The sequence below is a fragment of the Ambystoma mexicanum genome, chromosome 4p (genome assembly GCF_040938575.1).
Source record: "Ambystoma mexicanum isolate Mex_15411 chromosome 4p, UKY_AmexF1_1, whole genome shotgun sequence".
Lineage (NCBI taxonomy): Eukaryota > Metazoa > Chordata > Amphibia > Caudata > Ambystomatidae > Ambystoma > Ambystoma mexicanum.
In genome coordinates this window covers 157,027,197-157,046,894 of record NC_090927.1, presented here as the reverse complement: position 1 = coordinate 157,046,894, position 19,698 = coordinate 157,027,197, and positions in this window count along the sequence as shown.

Sequence of the window (19,698 nt, the reverse complement as noted above, 5' to 3'; positions counted from 1 at the left end):
GTTTTCCATTTGGCATTTGTAGATTTACTGGGAATTACTAGTGGATTTTGGCACATGGATTTTTGTGGATTTTCCAGGTGTTACTGGTGGATTTTGGCACATGGACTTTTGTATTCCTTTTTTGGATTCTTCTTTTGTTGCTTTTTTGGAAAATTGATCATTTTGAACTTTTAATAAGTGGATTGTGGTTGGGTCTGTGTTTTGCCTAGTGGATTTGATTCCTTTTTGGATTCCTCTGTTGGTTTCTTCTTGGAACGTGGATCATTTTGAACTTTTAATCCGTGGATTGTGGTTGGATCTGTGTTTTGCCTCGTGGATTTGTCTGTGGAATCAATAGGATCTGGTAAATACTTCTTTTTGTTTTGGTTAACATTTTTTGTATTGAATGCCACACTGTTTAAGTACATATATTTGTCAGCTTTCTCGAAATCAAGTATGCACTATTTCAGCCTTTCTTCTGTGTCTCTGTACTTTATCATCTGTTTTTGTATTTTCTCATTCGATATATCTTGTGCTATCTGCATTTCTTGATTCGATTGTTCAATTTTTAAGTGTCTTTAAAAAGCTCCATATTGTCGGATTATGCGTTTTGAAGGATTGATTTCGTCCATTATGCAACCCTTCTATATTGTTGTTTGTTCTGGCATGTCCCTCTAATACCGATTCGTAGCAGTTCCACAGTTTTTTATTGTATCGTGCTCTCCTTCTCGATCCACTACTTGTTAATCTAACAGTGATTCTAGGTATTGTTCATTGTCTTTGAAAAACTGTGATTCTATTAAATGTTCGTAATAATCCTCTACATGATCAATAGGTACAAATGCTAATGAGAACAATAATTTAATGTTTTGTTGGAACTGTAAATCTTCACTATATCTTGATTGCATTCCAATGTTTTGTAATTTTCTCCAAATTACTTGTGTGAAATGAAAGAAAAACAGCCTTATACTTGGCATGATTGGAAAATGTCTGTAAATGCCTTCATTTGTTGTAATTCATAATCTAGTACCATGATGTGGGGTGATTTGGGGAAATATTGTCTTAAATTAATTTTAAAATGAATCTGTACATATCCTCGGTTTTGTTTGGCATCTTGACGTGATGTGCCAAATATCATTAATTTCTGATCGTGTATATTTTTGTTTAAAATTTAAAGTTGTCATTTTTTTCTGTGATTTGTAATTCTGGTGGTATTTCAATTTCTGCATATGTTTCGGGCACTTTTGGAAATTTGGTTTTCACTTGTCTTTGTTTGCATATTTGACGTTGTAGTGTTTTGATTTTTGGCATTTGAGCAATGGTAGTTTGGCACACACATGTTTAATAACTGATCCACTTGCCTCATCCATATTCTCATTTGCTCTATTTTTTATTTGGCTGATTGTTTTTTTAATAATTTTAGTGCCATCGGGTAAGTGGTTGTGCTCTATTTGATGAATCACCTTTTCACCGTGAGTGATTGCTCTTCCCTTGAATTTGTTTTTGAAATATTCGGAACACTTCCAATATATTCTTTCATTCACTTGCTTTTCTTGGTTATATGTATATCCCATGAAAACCAGTTGTTTTTTTTTCCAATTTTGGAGACCACAAACTCTGTACATTCTGTCATTTTTACTGACTAGAAAATGAAAGAGTTATATTATACAATATGTTAATCGATAGCTATAGTGGTTTAACATTTCGATAGGGCTACTTTTTTCTGGAGAAATAAATTGCTCACCACTGATGTTGTTAAATGATGTTTACTGAAGCAATTTCTGTTTTCCTTTCGATCCTCTCACCAGAAAATCGGTAAACCTGAAAGCACTCTTAGTAGTAACTGTGACTTTGCATGACGTGCGTGTATAGGGTGCTTTACTCTTATGTCATGTGTATTCATCAAATCTTCAGACATTGTCGATGCTTAGGTTTCGATGAATATGCACTTTTAACTTTTTCAATGGTGTTTCAATGAATCATTTTTCTATGGATATGTTTTGATGCATTATACTTTCAATGGAAAATATTTGATGTAAAGTCATGTAACCTAAATGTTGAATAGAGCAGGAGACAAGCAGAGCCCTGCGGGACAACACAAGCAAGTGTGTTAGGTTGTGACAGAAAAGAGGAGAGGGCAAGAATCTGTGACCTGTCCATCAGAAAGGAGGAGAACAGGAGAAGACCTGCCCACAGGGGCCACCCAGGGAGAGGCAGTGCTGCAGCACAATGTTGATCCACTGTATCAAAAGCTGCAGAAAGGTCAAAGAATCAGAACCCCTCCCCCCTAACCTTCGGTCAACCAGTCGTGTCAAGTCATCCAAGACAGAGACAAGGACACTCTCGGTGCATCGACCAGGCCGAAATCCGACTGTAAGGGATCCAAAAACTTAGAATGTTTAAGACAAGAGGTGAGTAAAGGTGAGACCGGAGATTGCAAGGGCTTCATAGGGAAATGAAGGAGAGAAATGGGGTGGAAATTAACAGGCACACAAGGGTCAAGAGTGGATTTTTACAGAAGAGGAATGATGCAGGACTGCTTTAGCTCTTCAGGAATAAGACCAGATGAGGAAGATACTGCCTAGGACACAATTTGAAGGCATAATATCCCAGAGAATCCTCAAAGGAAAAGCATCGGAGGGGAGGCTGATTTAAGATGCTTAGAGGCAGTTATAATGTCATCAGATGAGAAGGGAGGGAAAACGCACTTGGATTTCATCTGCACCTCCGGTGAGGCCGATGAATCGAAGGTATCGTTACGCAGCCCTGTGGAAACAATCAGTTTTCGGATGTCACTGACTTTTTAATAAAAAAGTCAGACACAGAATCACATAGTGCTTGCGTGGGAATTATGCCAGTAGGTTTGTCAGTTCTAGATGAAAGGGGCCCCATAATGCGGCCCCATAATGTAAAGCGTTCACTGTTAGCACCCTTTCAGGTGCCAACAGTGAACGCTTTACATTATTTTATATTAATGCTGGGCCTTTGTTGAGAGTGCAGCCTGGATTCCATTTATTGTCTGTGTCCTGTTCTGTCCTGACACGGCTCTTTAGAGTAGGTTTGCCAGGTCAAGTCAACATTTACCAAATTTCCAGAAGGGGGTGGGGGCTAAAGCTCGATCTTCCCAATGGTCGCTGAGCCACAGCTTGCATACCCACAAACAGATACACAACACAATTCTTTGAGCAAGCTGAAACACATTCAAACATACACGCACAAATATATACGAAGGACACACACACAAACATATGTACATGCACATCCACACAGACATTCAGAGTCTTACAACACTCAGGTATGTTTATTTGGTATGCAGAGGGTCCACTCGCAGGCAGGCTGCAGTGCTTCCTCTCCTTGCCTCTCTACGTCCTTCAGCGGCATGCTCAGTGGGCACAGGGAGAGCAGAGAGAGTGTGAGTCTCGCTCACCACACTCCTTCTTCCTTCCTTCCTTAGGTAATCCAACCCATCACAAAGTCTTTGAATTTACCTAGTACTCGTAGTAAGCCGGTTGACGGTCTGGCTTCTATGTTGGTTGTTGCTTCAGTCGTCTGTATGGTTCCAGCTTGTTCCAACTGCATTGTCATATTCTTGGGACCCATTACACATGTTATGGGGGGTTGCTGGCATGGGGTAATTTGGGTTTGCGATGTATGATTGTAATTGGTTAGTGGTATGTAATTGGCATTTAGTGTCTCCCTGATACCTGGGTTCAATAACCTTTCTCTACTTCTGCTTCATGGCTTTTCAACACCTGATGTTGACTCCACTTTGTAATGTCCTCCAATATAACTACTGACCCAACAATTTTACGCTACTCTCTTGTTGTGGAATAGAAGCAGAACCCTATTTCCCTCAACTTTGGTGTTTTATGCTGATCCAAACACACTCCTTTAATTTGTGTGGACACACTTAGTTGCAAGACTCAAACATTGTTCATGACATTGTTCTACCCTCACTTTGCGATTTTGTCTGTCTACATTTACCAGGCCAGATAGGCCTAACTACTCCGGGACTGGGTCACATATCTGCCTCCTGCCCTTAAGATCTATAAATGGTGTGACACCTGTGCCTGAATGTGGTGTGGTGCGATATGCCCATACCACGTATGCTAATACTGCTTCTGGATGAAGATTTGACGTACAAGCGAGTTGTGGGGTCTCTTTTATGATTCTGCTTTTCTCAGGAATTCTGTTACTAGGTCAGACTTGAATTGTACGCCATTGTCTGTTAAAAATGTGGGTGGTGGACCTGTCTTTATGAAAAATGTTGTTAAGAATATCGCAATACAGAGGCTGCTGTTGCTTCCCTGGACCACTCTACACTTGGCCATTTGGAGTGATAATCCATGAGTATGTGTATTCATCAAACCTTCAGACATTGTCTCCCACACCCTCATCCGTTTAAAGGTCCCACAATATCCAAGGCCACTTTTTTCCATGGAGACTTGAGTATTCTAATTGGACATAGGGGAGGTTCCATGCTGGTATGAGACTTGTCATTTTCAGCACATGGAAGACAATTTCGACTTTTTAATGTATTTTTTAAAATATTGTTCATTTGCATAGTACAACATTAAACAGAACATAAACATTGGCTCATAAACAACAGGAATTACAATAAATCAAGTAATAATCTCATTAAGGGGGTAACAAGATCTTGTCCTGTCCATACTCACAAAATCACTCGATTCATGGACATCATAATCTACTGAGCCCATACCTCGTTATTAAACAGAACCAAGAGGATAAAATACGAAGATCAGCCACACCACACGACATACAGACACACATACACATCAAACACCCCATATATAATCTCATCATGCCTATGATCGCCTCATTTTCAAATCTCAGCTATAAACCAGATTCAATTTCAGCCATACATCTCATTAAAAGGTCCCCACATTTCCAAGTAATCACTCTCACATTTCTGCTTTCGCATCATGAACTTCTCATAGCTTGACAATGTCTGCAGATCCAACAACCAACCATCTACCGATGTTTTTTTCTTGTCTTCCTAACTCTTAGAATCTGTTTTGCAGCCACCACCATCACATCTTACTGATCCTACAAGCAAAATCACTGCACATGCTGACCTAGGAAACGTCATACCAAGGATCACATCCATTCTGTCAAGAACTTCTCCCCAGAGGTCAGTCACTCTAGGACACGCCCAAAGGATAGGTAGCATTGACCCTTTAACCACAGCCGCAACAGGAGTCCACATTCGTCATGCCCAATTTAAACATCCGCTCTAAGGTCCAATCCAGACGAAACAGAATCCTCTGAAGAGTGTACCGTAAATTCAAGTCCATTTTAGATCTTGTTCCCACTCGCGACAGGTTATCCCTTTCCTTAACCGAAATACCCCCCAATTCTTCTGTCCATGTCTACTTTAACTTCTCCTTGGATGCTATATAAGAGTCGTCTAAAGGCATCATTTTCATGAACGTTGATACAATGTGTGGAGGTGAAACAAACACGTTACATGCCGCAGGTCTGTCTTTCATTGGTTCATTTAACATTCCCTGCCTCTGTGACAGCAGCTCTCTCAGCTCCACATAACACCTGAACTCCCTCTGTCCCTTGCCAAAATCTGTTCTTAATCTATTAAAGGGAACCATTTGCCCGCCCCTCCTAACATCAGCAATTCTCAAGATCTCTCACTTAGCCCAGCTTTGCCAACACAGAACCTTATTCTCTGTCTGTAGTCCTGGGTTATTCCACAATGAGGCACTAGTGAATCAGTCAATTCTCACCACAACCAATCAACCATGAAACAAGTGTCTCTCTACTCACCAGTGGGTAACTTTGCTGCCAAATTGGGCATCTTTCCCATTGAATACACCTCCTTTATTGAGTACAGCAGAAATCCTTCCCTTTCAAAGGATAGCCAGAGTGGTGTGGAGTCCGCCCTCTCAGTGACAATGAACTCAGATTTTTTCATGAGAACCCCCCTTTGATATTTGTCGGGATTAGGATACTCAAACCCCCTGTCACTCACAGGGCACTCCAAAATATATCTTGGGATCCTCAGCCTTTTACCCTGCCCGCCACAAGAAAGTCTGGAACACCTTGTCATTGCGTTTGAGTGCCTGTCTAGGAAATGTCAGGGGAAGAGTATGGATGATATATAAAAGCTTTGGCAATAGCACCATCTTAGTTGCGTTCACCTTTGCCCAGAGGTTGAGGGTCAAGCGGTCCCATTTGCGCATGTCCCTTTCAAGAATTTTTATCAATTTAGCCGCATTGACTTCAACAATCTTTTGTAATTTCCGAACCAAATAAATTCCCAAGTATTTCACACTTGTATCCGCCCATTGGCAATTCCACAAGGCCAAGTCTCCATGTGAACAGCGGAGTCCAACCGGAAAAATCACTGATTTTTCCCAGTTAATCTACTGGCCTGACAAAAGACCAACCTCCTCAGACATTTCTTTTAATCAGTCTCCCCCGTCCTCGTGGTTTGCCAAAATGACAGTCATGTCATCTGCATAGCAGAGAACCTTAATTTCACTATCGCCCACTGGTAAGCCACAAAGGTTCTGTTCCTGTCTTATATAAGCCACTAAAGGCTTGCCAAGCTGAAAAGAAATGGCGAAAGCGGGCAGCCCTGCCTCTTGCCCCTTGATAATTGAAAAGACGCAGAGATTTCCCCGTTTACCAGAATCCTTGCACTGATCGTCGAATGTAAAGCACCAATTGCTTTCAGAAAGGTGGCCCGAACCCCATCCTATTCAATGTAAAATCAATACATTTCCAATTTACTCGATCAAATGCTTTTTCAGCATCCATAAAAATCAACAACAATGTTTCCACCTCAGTTTTTGGAAGCCCCAAAATGTCCAAAACAGTCCTAACATTGTTGTAACCATATCTCTCTCCCATGAATCCAGCCTGAGATTTCTCTATCAGACTGCCAATGAAGATTGCCCAGGCTTACTGCTCAGGCAGTCTTGATTCTGTTAAAGACAAGGAGGCGAGCATTAAGCTTACTTCTTTATTACTGCTCCAAACAGCAATTCAACTTAAAACATTTTATTTTACTTTTCCTAAACTTGATAACACTTATTTTGTTTCCCTCCAGCTTATCTGGAGGTCTAAAACAAACATAGGGGTAGCACAGTTTGAAAACTTCTGTAAAATGTCACTGGACTACAAATGCCCATACTCCTCTGTGATCCTGTAGGCATACTTTGTCCAATCAGGGCCCATCCTCACGTATAAAATGGACCCCTGCTAACCCCAACTCCTCTGTCTTTGGCAGAGAACCGATGGCCATAACAACTCCAACTGTCACTTGAACCAACTTGAAGAAAACTGTAACTGCTCATCCTTGCCGGGAACTTGGCTCAGAGATGGCACAAAAAGGAGACGTCACTCTTGCCGACCACCACTCGGTCATATCATCCTCTCCTCATGATGCTTTCTGATCTTCCCCTGCAACAAATGGAGATGTGATCATAAGGGTGGGTCTTTCATTAACATATCATATAAACAGTCCATGATATTATCATGACCCACTAGGGTGGGATATAATGCTCGCCTCCTTGTCTTTAATAGAATCAAGCCTGCCTGAGCTGCAAGCCTGGACAATCTTCATTCTATGACAAGACGGAGGCAAGCATTATGCTTGTTCAAAGCTATTAATCACTCTGTTTGCTGTCTGAGAGACAGGCTTAAAGTAGAAAGTCTTAAAGGTACATTCATTAGACCAGTCTGCTGATTTCATAATGTCCTGTAAGGACACGCCAGCTGCAAACGTGCTAGATGCCATTGCGCGTCGTGCTGAATGCGTGCCAAACTGCGACAAATCTACTCCTGCCCGGTGCATTATTTCTCTGACCCATCTTGCTATGGTAGCTGTAGCAACTGCATGAAATGGTTTCCTACGTGCAATTAGGAGCTGGGTAACTCCTCTAGGCCTAAACTCTGCTGTGGCTGCCTCATAGTCTTTGATACATTGCGCATAGCAGAGCTTGGTATTATCTGGGAAGTAGGGGTATGAAATACCTGTCGAGTCAGACTTTGTTCGATTTGCTATATTAAAGGCTACTCCCTCTGGGTAGAAAATCTTTCCATCTAGCTCTAGAGCTTTAACGTCCAAAACTCTCCTACATGCTATGAGGCATAGCAGTATAGCTAATTTTCCTGACAACTGGGAGCGCGACAGGTCTTTGTTATCCGGCCAAGCCAAGAATAACTGGAAAACCCTTCGTACGTCCCGAGAATTGAGTATTTGGGCTCGGGTGGTTTCTGCAGTTTCACTCATTTGAGAAGCTGTACTACGGCAGGGTGTTCCCCTATTGGATGTCCTTCAACTTTCTCGTGCCATGCCGATATTGCAGATCTGTACACTCCTAATGTTCTGTAGGCACAACCGTCCTCGAATAGTTATGATGACCATCTATTCCAAGCGGCACCATAGCCTCTAATGGTGGAAGGCGCCCATGAGTCCCTGATACAGTCTGCAGTGAGCTGTGAAATGACTGGCAGCTCTCAACGTTGCCTGAAACCCTGCAGGCTAGTAGGCGCAGGGAGCCCTCCGCTCCGAGCAAGTGAAACTGACCGTTCGGATCCTGAAGAATGTCCTCCCTGAGGGGAATCACTCTCGGGAAATCCGTAGAAAGTTCCATCACTACTGGAAACCAGGGTTGGGACTTCCACATCGGTACCACGAGCACTAGCTCTGCCCGATCTCTCCTCACTTTCGCTAGCACTCTCGTCAGCATGATAAAGGTAGGGAATGCGTAGTGAACTGCTCCTGTCCACTGTTGCAGAAATGCACCTGTCCCTGCTGCTTCTGGGTATATCCTCCGGCTGTAGAACTTGGCCAACTTAGCATTGAGCCTGGTGGCAAACAAATCCAGATCTAGGGGACCACACTGTTGGGAGACTACCAGATATCGCTAATTCCAGTCCGCTATCGTATTCTGAGCGCCTGGTAAGTAGTCCGCTGATACTGATACTTGCTGACATAGGCAATGATGCCAAAAATCTTTTGCCAACTCTGCCAACATCCTGGAAGACGTTCCTCCCAGCTTGTTTATATACTGTTTTCCATCTTGAGAAGGACGCAACAGTTTGCTCTGTCTCTGGTAAATGCTCTCACCGCAAAGGAACCTGCTAAGAGTTCCAGACAGTTTATGTGAAGTTTGAGTTCTTCCTGTGACCACTTTCCTCCTGTCTCTAGATTCCCACATCGAGCTCCCCAGCCTGCCCTGCTGGCGTACGATTCTATCACCAGATCTGGTGTATCTCCTAAATTCGCTCTGCCGTTCCATGCCTCCATGTTTTCCAACCACCAATGAAACTCTGTCATGGCTTCCTGGTCTAGGGAAATGAGCTGGTGATAACCTAGCCCTCCTCTGAGATGTCTTATTTTCAGTCTCTGCAAGGCTCTGTTGTGCAGGGGCCCTGGGAAGTTTGCCTGAATTCAAGCGGATAGGAGACCCACTATGCGAGCTAGATTGCGAAGCAAAATAACTTTCTTTGCTAACACAGATCTCAGTTCTTTCCGTATCGCTCACATTTTCTGAGCTGGTAACTCTAGAGCTGCCTTCTTGGTATCTATGACGAAGCCTAGAAACTCTACTCGCTGAGAGGGACAGAGGTCTGATTTTTCTGTATTTATGATGAAGCCGAGGGAGACTACTAGGTTGGAAACCCATGCCGTCTGATCCTGCAGCTGGGCTGCACTCTGACCCAAGATCAGAATGTCGTCCAGATATATTATTATTTTTATTCCTCTCTCGCGGATGGCTGCCGCTACTGGGCGTAAGAGTTTGGTGAAGGCCCACGGGGGGATGCTAGTCCAAAGGGGAGACATCTAAACCTCCATATCTCTGTGTCCCATCGGAATCGGAGATATTTTCGATGCTCCTCTGCTATGGGGACTGTAAGATAGGCGTCTTTGAGATCTAAGCAGAAGAGCCAATCTCCCGTCCTGAGAAGATCCCTGAGAAGGTGTATCCCTTCCATCTTGAAGTGTCTGTAGACCACCCATTTGTTCAGACTCTTCAAATTTATTACGGGCCTGACTTTGTCCCCTCTGTGGACCAGGTACATGTTGCTGATGAAGCCTGGTCCTCCCTGAAATTCCTGTTCTATTGCTCCCTTGACTGCTAGGTCGTGGAGCTCGCTGAAGAGCCGAGCTCTCTCGCTCTGTGATTTGAACATTGGAACTGGCTCCTGGGCCTGAAAGGGGGTACCTACAAACTATAGGTGCATGCCTGACACTGTCTGTAGAACCCACACATTGTTTGATAAATCGTGCCATGCTTCTAAAAACTGTCTGTTCTGCCCCCAATTTCTTTCGGTGCCTCTGTAGTACTCACCGCCTAGCATGCTCTGCTGCCTGTAGGCTTCTCTCTCCCTTCTGTTCCTGGGGTAACGGCTTCTTGCTGGGGAGAAGTTGTCTTGCTGATGTGTTTCCTAGTACTGTGTTCTTGGGCCCTGGGGTCTTCTGTGTGTGGTAAAGCGACCAGACGACTAACCCCTCTGTTGACCGGTTCCGGCAAAAACTCGCCCGGGAAATATTCTCCTTATGGAGCTTTGGGCCTTCTCCAGGGCTGAATATGTACCCACAAACTGGTTCATCTCCTTGACGAAGGCGTCGCCAAACAGCATGCCTTTCGCCCCTTTCGCCAGCCCCATATGAAGAGAGGTCGCTTAACTTATTCTCAATTTTTAACAAGATTCCTCGTCTTTTCTCTGCAGAGAGTGCGCAGTTTGCGTTTCCCAATAAGCAGACTGCGCGTTGAGCCCAGTTGGCCAGGACTCAAGGGTCTACGCGGGTGCCTGTGTCTATGGCCCTACGCCAAATCCATAATTTTGGCGAGGGGCCCAGAGAGGTCCAAGAGTTTATCCTGGCAACCTCGCCATGCCCTGCCCACCCCTTTCCTCACATCTTTGGATGACTTTGTTACAAACGTGACCACCTTTGGGTCGAGGTCTGGGGTTTCCATTACTTTGCCTGGCAGTTCAGGCCTGGGGCATTCTGCCTCATTTCTGCTCTAATTTCTCTGTCGAGAGGTTTTCTGATATGGTGAGTCATGTATTGGGCAACTCTGGGTGAAGGCACCCAGTCTGTCGATCTAGGATGTCTTATTGCTTCCGGATCAAACATGTCTCCCAGGCCCTCCTCTTCTGGAGGTTGTTCTGTGATCTCAGGTTGATGAGGAGGTACCTCTTCATCCCCGCTTTCTTTGCCTGGTGTGCATCCGGCATCCTCTTCTTCCCCTGTATTGTACACCCCTGTGGCAGGGGGTCGAGAGCCTGGCACTGTTGCCCTTCTCATAAAGGCCTCCTTCAGACTGCTCACTGGGTGAACTGGCTCTTGAGGTATCAGGTCAACCTCTTCTGGATGGCTCGGGGGCGTCAAAGAGTTGTTACTCTTCCAAGCCTTCTTACTGCCCTTAAGATCAACCCCTGAATCGGGGTGTCGTGCTGAGGTTCCGTCGCCGGGGCTGAGCGACCTCCTCTTCTTGGACTTCTCCTGATCAGCTTTTTGCTTGTTCAGCATAGCTTCAAGATGATCTAATCTCTGAGTCAAAGGCAAAACTCCTTCTGAGACAGCTTGTGTTAAAGAATCCCCCAGGACTCTTTTAAAACTCAGGGAGAGGTCTTGTTTCTCCCCTGTGGGATCTTCTGCCCATTCCTCCGAGCTCCACTCTGGAGATGTGGATCTCGACCCTCTGAGCTCCTTAAACTGTGCCATGTTCAATGTGGCATATAGAACCTCAGCCTGATATAGCCCACAAGGGATTTTGTTTAATTCAAACCAATTGGCCACTCGACTCGCGCATTTTCTTTTAAAAAATGTTTTTTTGCTGTTCTTATCACCAATGCTCTTGTCTGCGACGTGCCGTACCGTTCGTTCACTTTCCGAAATGAATCAATGGTCTGACGCGTGTGGTGGCTGCTGGGGCGCGTCTGCACTCCCTGGGTGCCTGCCGGGTCCTAAAGGCTGGCCGCAGGATCGCTCTACAAGCGTACGCAGAACCCTAGGAGGCGGGGCCAGGCACCTTGTGTGAGCGAGTTCGCTCGCGGCCCCGGCTCCTGAAGAAATCTAATCTCAGTAAACTTCGATAGTGACACGCGCCGTGGAAGGGTGTGGAACGCTGCCGAAGCGAGACCGCTCCTACGTGAGGTCCCTGACTGGACGTTTGGTATGTCACGGCAGCTATACTACGCAGCCATTCTCATTTACTTCTTATGAAGCATGCACTTACAGTATACAAGTAAAACATACACAATACTAGTGTTATAACGCGTTCGTACTTATAAAATGACACTTCTGACTGAAATGATAAGTAAAATGAAAAAGGCACTTATCTATAGGAGCAGCAACAATGAAAGAGGAGTTGGAATTAGCAGGGGTCCCTCTTATACGTGAGGATGGGCCCTGATTGGACAAAGTATGCCTACAGGACTACAGGATCACAGAGGAGTATGGGCATTTGTAGTCCAGTCACGTTTTACAGAAGTTTTCAAACTGTGCTATCCCTATGTTTGTTTTAGACCTCCTGAAAAGCTAGAGGGAAACAAAATAAGTGCTATCAAGTTTAGGAAAAGTAAAATAAAATGTTTTAAGTTGAGTTGCTGTTTGGAGCAGTAATATGATATGATAGTTTATTTATATAGCGCCCATACACAGTGTGTTTCAAAGCGCTTAAAGAAGTAAGCATAATGCTCACCTCTGTCTTGTCATAGAATGTATGTAACGCTCACCTGACTCCCCGGGGGCGCTGGCCTGGTTCGCGCTGCTCTGACCTCGTCTAAGGTGATGCGCAGGGTTCGGAAGACGGACTGGACCGGGCCCCAGATCTGGCTTGTCTGACTCGCAGAAGTATCCTTCTGTAGGTGAGAATAGGGGGTTAACTGTCTGCGGGGTAATGCAATCGGCCTCCCACTTACCCCTCTCACCCTCCTCAAAACCCTTCTGTGCTTCCCCGTAGCGTCTCACCTTAGGGTCTGGAAGGACGAGCTCTCCATCCTGCTTCTGATGCAGGGGCGCGTTGGTATCCAGTTACGTCACTGGATTTTCGGATGGGTGAGAACCAAACTTGCTTGGTTTCCAGGTAAGTTTTTTCTATAAGTGGTTCCCCTTGTGTCCATGCATTAATGTTCTAATGCTAGTGTCTTTTTCCCCATAGGGGCCGGGGTACGGAATGCCGGGGAACAGGCACCGACCCGAGGTGAGCGGTGAAATCCTTGTGGAAATCAGGTAAGTCTTTAATGAGTGTTTTGGTAATGTCTTTTCATTCACTCATTAACGCTGATGTCTTTTTCCCCTTAGGGGCCAGGGTCCGAAAATGCCTGGATGCGGCGCGGACCCGAAATGAAAAGGGAATGACCCAACAGGTAAGTCTTGACATAGAGTTTTAGCTTCCCTTTTCCCTTCTTTCTCTCACCTTTGTTCATGTCTTTTTCTCCCTATGTAACGCTCACCTGGTTCCCCCGGAGGCGCAGGTCTTGATCTGGCGAGGATACTGTCTTCAGTGTTAGGCGCAGGGTTCGTTTTGCTCCCGGACTGGGCCCCCTTCCCACCGACAGTTTAAGCTGAAGAGTGAGATGTCTGCAAGGGTAAACCAAGGTATTAGTGTTTGGAAGGTTCGGAAAGTTCCTAGCCCCTCTCGCCCTTTCTTTCCCCGTGGAACTGGGTTGATATTGCGCTTACCTTATATAGGTAAATGCCGGGCTCTCCATCCTGCGTCTTGTGCAGGGGCGCTGGGTCCAGTTGCTTCACTGGATGCGAGCTCTGCCTCTTGATAGCAGAGGATTTGCTGAGAGCGAAGACGCCGTTAATGCACGAGCGTGCCTTGTAAGTAATAAAGTTCCTTTTTGATTGTTCTCTTCTCTTTCAAAAGTCTTAAGTATTTAAAGTCTATGTCTTTTCCTTTTCAGATGCTGTGGCGATGAAGATTATCCTTCTAATGGCACGTAAGTAGAAAGACTGTACTAGCGCTGTAGAATGCACCGTAATGTCTCTTTTGTCTTTGCAGGTGCCGAGGTGCAGCGCGAACAGATTGGAAGCGAACGTAACACAGGTAAGCAGTCTTGTAACTAAGCGTTACTAACCGAAGTATCTTGCCTAGCAGGTGCCGGAATGCAGCGCGAGCTGAGTTGGAGCGGGCGTAACACAGGTAAGCAGACTTTGTAGTAAAATATTACTGACCGATGTTCTTTGTCTTTGCAGATGTCGAATGCCGGAAGAGAAAGGCAGAAAAAGGCGCTTTGGATGCTGCCGTTGGATTAGGTAAGTAGATTCGCTGCCTTTACTTTAGCCTAACCTGTGCCTTTGTCTTGCAGGAGCTGCTGAAGACTGAAGAAGACTGAAGGTTGGATCCCAGCAGGTTATTTCGTATTCACAGGATCTGGAGCTGGAGGTTTCCTGGAGCTAACACGGTGAGCGTCCTGCTGCAGATGCACAATAACGCGAAGCACGTGAAACCAATCGGGTGTGGTTTAAATAGCCTTCTGTAGTGCTTAGGGTCTTCTTCCACGGCCCCACCCAGGTAAGAAAAGAGTTCCAGATTTCTAGAAGAGTTCCTGTGTTCTGCTTCTAGGGAGTGCCTCCTGCTCCACCCAGACAGAAAAAGTAGTCCCAGGCAGAGAAGGATCAGGAGACCAGCTAGCTGGTAAGTAAGCAGCATGGTCTGCTACAGGTAGGTCCACCAAGCACTCTTATCTAATATGAGCCCGGCGCTTCCAGTGCCGGGACCAGTCACCATCATGAGCCTGGCGCCGCTGGCGCCAGGACAAGGTCCAGAGGGTCCCTATAGGGACTGGCTGGTTCCTGGGATCAGAGTCATGGGCCTGCTTCCAAGGTCGTGGGGCAAGTCCTGACCCCTTGGAAGCAGGGATCATGACACCCTAGGCGCGGGGGCGCGACAGCGAATCCGGATGGTCGCTGCTGAACATGGAGGCGCCCTGTAAAGGTGAGTAGAATGCGGCGCTGCAGCGATCGATGCGATGTGCTTTTAAAAATAAATGTCTTCCTTTTCAGGATTGTCGGCGAAATGTCTCTGGGATGCAGATTTAGCAGGTGAGGCCTTTTCCTTCTTCTGTTCTCTTGTTCCCTTCCTTTGCAGGTGATTCAGGATGCTGGCAGGTGTGGCAGAAGTCAAGATGCAGGAGCAGACACGGTGAGCGTCCAGCTGCTAGATGCAGAACAACGCGAAGCACGTGTGGCTGATCGGTGTGGTTTAAATAGCCTTGGAAGAAGTTCCTAGAATGTGTCCTTCCACCAATCAGGTATGTATTCTTCCCCGACCACGCCCGGGTGGTAAATGAGTCCCACAGGTAAAGTAGTTCCTTTCAGGCCTCAAGGAGGCCGGGGTTCTGCAGCATGGTCTGCATCAGGTAAGTGCACCCAAACACTTTCACAATGAGCCTGGCGCCTATGGCGCCAGGACTGACATTTTCTATGAGCCTGGCGCCATAGGCGCCAGGACGCTGTCCAAAGGGCCCCTATAAGGGGTTGCTGGTACCTTCCCCGGGGACTTGATGTCCGCTTTCGGGGACACAGGGCCTGAGCCGGCTCCCCGGGAGCGGGCATCGTGACAATGTATTTATCCAGTCTGTTGGTCAATATCCTGGTAAAGTTCTTAACATCTGCATTCAGCAACGAAATTGGCCTATAGTTGCTGCATTTTTATTGGTCCCTACCTGGTTTTGGGATCAGAGTAATAATTGCTTCCTTCATAGATTGACATAAGGTTCCCTCTGTTATAACGTAGTTATACAGCTCACTTAAAAATGGCACAAAGCAATGGCCACAAGTCCAATAGAACTCAACCGTCAATCCATCAGATCTAGGCGATTTACCTGTAAGCAGTATCTGTTCCTAACTAATTTGTTGATCCAAGGTTGTTGCATCATTGGCAGACAGTCTTGGGATCTCAATTGTATTAAAAGAATCAGGCGGGGAGATAGTTTTAGTATATAAGGACTCATAGAGTCTACGAAAGTAATCACAAATATCTATCCTTTTCACCATTGTACTGCCATGATCGTCCTCAATCCTATGAATATATGACCTTTGAACCATACCTTTAAGCTTGCTAGCCAGGAGGCGTTCACATTTATCCCCTTCTTCCCAGTATTTTTGCCTCATATAAAATATCCCTTTGCCTACCTGCACGTCCGTCTCACATTGCAGTGCCTCCTTCGCTCTATCTATCTTTATCCTATCCTCCAAATTCCTTGTGACCTGGTATTTGCGTTGCAACACACCAAGGGCATTTTCTTAGCGCTTTAATTCACTAAGACCTGACTTCCTTGCACGGGATGTCAGGTTAATTAGTTCCCCATGTACAGTTGTCTTGAAGCTATCCCATCCCACCATCATATCAGCCGTGCCTGTATTTTCATCAAAGAACAATTTTATAAAAGTCCCCAGGTGTTTCAAGACTTCCTCGTCCTCTAGTATAAAAGATTTCAATCGCCATCATGTAAAAGTCGTCCCCCGAACTACCCACATACAACCCCAGTGTCATCATTGAATGGTCTGATATTCCCCTCTCTAATATTTCCACACTGTCCATTTTTTCAATGAGACTATCAGAGATTATGAAGTAATCAATTCTCGAATAGGAATCATGTACAGACAAGAAGAAGGTGTATTCTTTATTCCCAGAGTGTAGGGTTCTCCAGACATCTACTAAGTCGAGTCTGTGCAGTAACCTACCAAATTCTTTGCTGGCCCCCATCGGAATATAACTGCAAGATGCTGAGTGTTGCATCCTATAATCTAGAACACAATTGAAGTCAACCCCCCCCCAAGATAATGCTCTCTCCCGTCATCTCACTCAACAAGGACGAGAGAGTCGCAAAGAAAAACCCTCCTACTGAACATGGTCCGTAAATAGATCCAATAGTGATTAGTCTACCCTCATAACACACATCAACAAGGTTGATCCTGACCTCCTCGTCCATAGCCACTTTCTCTACAGATATTCCCAATCCTTTGCGGAATAAGATCCCCACTCCCATGCATCTTGAGGTGCAACAGTTTAAAAACATTTAAGTGTATCTAGCGTTATTTAAAACATCCTTTGACTCATCTAACATATGGGTTTCTTGCAAAAGAACAATATCTACTTTTGTTCGCCATATTTGTTTCTTTTTACAAGGCCAATTTACTCCTTTAACATTCCATGTGCAAAGCGTTAATCCACGCATCCTAGTTTGTCAATATAATATCAAAGCAATGTCCACACCTACTTTAGTTGCTTCTCAATAAGTTTACTTCCAGTTCTTAAATTACAAGTTACATGACTAAGACATCAGGTATAAGACAGATCACCGGCATCCATCACCCAGGGAGGGAGGGACCAACCGAACTCCTACAGAACACTCAACACAGCATTCTCACACTGATACATCAACATTCCACTTGACACTTGCATAACATCACTAAGCACATGACCAGCTGCAGCAGACTCAGACAAGCACATCATAACACATCTCCCTCCTTACCGAAACACCTACACAAACAACAAGCACTTTACATACAGGCAAGTTACACCACCATCCACCATACAAACTTCACAAGGTACTATCACAGCTATGCGATTCCAAACTTCACCTACAAATCCAGGTCACCCTCAATAATTACACAAATCACCTTCTGTCTGTCCCTGCCACGAACAGACTCTAGACTCACACTCTAGACACATACCAGCCCATACACAAGGCTAAGACTACCCTACAAACCAAACACCGACTAGAATAACATATGTCCTTCCGCCCGCCCCCGCCACAGGTGAGCCTCCAGGCTGCCACCCTGAAGCACAGCTTGCCATCCTGACGCAGTACTAGACATCCAGGATGACAACAGAATCACTGTACCTAGTAAGAGAGCTCATAAAACCGCTAAAACCACAGCTACGAAATATCACCAACTATGCCTACATCACGAACATACAAACAGATGCATCAATGGACTAGGCCAATCGAGCACACCCACCCATACCAAGATATACAGATCCTGCAGCAACTTGAAAATGTGGTTTTAACCTAAACACTTATCTCGATGGCAGTACTAACAAGTCCCATGATCCTGACCTTAAAACACAGCGACCAGGATTGAAAGATAACACATAAAGAAATCAAAACACCATGCGACTCCTCATCCAGAACAGTGTCTTTATCTTACGCAAATGTGATCGCTGGAGGGCGTACCTAACCAGTAACACACCTATCCATACCTCAACCATCTGTCCATTAAGATCAGAGTCGACTTCTCTTAACAGTGCACTACTACCATTCCTAAAATCACCAGATTTACAACTCCCATTCTCCTTAGTGCACTGCTCACATACCACTCACTCATACTCCTGACAGGGCGCTACCCCAGGATTTACTCACTACACTATAACCACTATGTCCTGTCAGGTCGTAGCACATATCCGCTATGCTTCCCTGGTACGGAAAGTCAGTGATGCACTGGCAACGAATGCCGCTCCGCCCAGATGAGCGGGGCGTCCCGCAGCGGCCAACGGCGTCCAGCAGTGGCCAACGGCGTCCAGTAAGGTATAGGGGACTCATCGCCTGCATGGCCTCATTCGGCAGGAGGTTTTGGGTAGTAAACGCAGCCCATGAACGGCCTCGTTTACTAGGAGGCAGTGTGCGGCAAATGTTGCTCCGCCCCGACAGCAAGGTGTTATGTAGCGGCCAACGGTTTGGCGAAGTTAGGATTCTCATTACACGAGACCCTAAGAATTGAAAATGTAATATCAAAGCAATGTCCACACCTACTTTAGCTGCTTCTCAATAAGTTTACTTCCAGTTCTTAAGTTACAAGTTACATGACTAAGACATCAGGTATAAGACAGATCACCGGCACCCATCACCCAGGGAGGGAGGGACCAACCGAACTCCTACAGAACACTCAACACAGCATTCTCACACTGATACATCAACATTCCACTTGACACTTGCATAATATCACTAAGCACATGACCAGCTACTGCAGACTCAGACAAGCACATCATAACAGTCACCTTCTATCTGTTTGGAACAAACAGCAATTTATATGGTATATAGATCAAGATCACATCGACAATTCTGTGAGCTAACATTTGAGATAAATGGCAAATCACATACTTGCAATCCCCCCAACACAATAATGACAAACAACACACACAATAACACAGAATAAGAAAGAAAAATCCTTCTCACTGAAACAGCCCATGACTAGGTAAGCTGATGCAGAATACTAATATGTACAGTAACCCATTTGTTCTGAACAGTCCCGTCAGAGTCACATGCACTTTCCAACCTTATAAAATAATTATACCGCGCTTACAATAGACACCACCCCCTCGCCCCTCCCCACAAACTTGACAACATGCAACAAAGATATACCTGGCCTAGTGTATAATGGGTAATTCTTTCAAAATCTTTACAAAACCACTCTAGGGCCGAAAGCCGTTAAAGAGGTGGAAAAAAGAAAAGAATATCAGCAGACAATAATGACTGTGTACCCACAACATGTTTGACAAATTCAGTGAAGTGAACATATTCCTTTTATCCTGTTATGTTCAATTCAGCCACTAAAATGTACAGCTATACGACCATCACACAAATGACTTTGTCCAATGCATATTATAATATATATATATATATATATATCCTAAACATCCCCCTTCAGCACAATGCATTGTCCCGAAATTGCATGGGAAGCCAACAATCAAGAGTTCATAAAGCTGT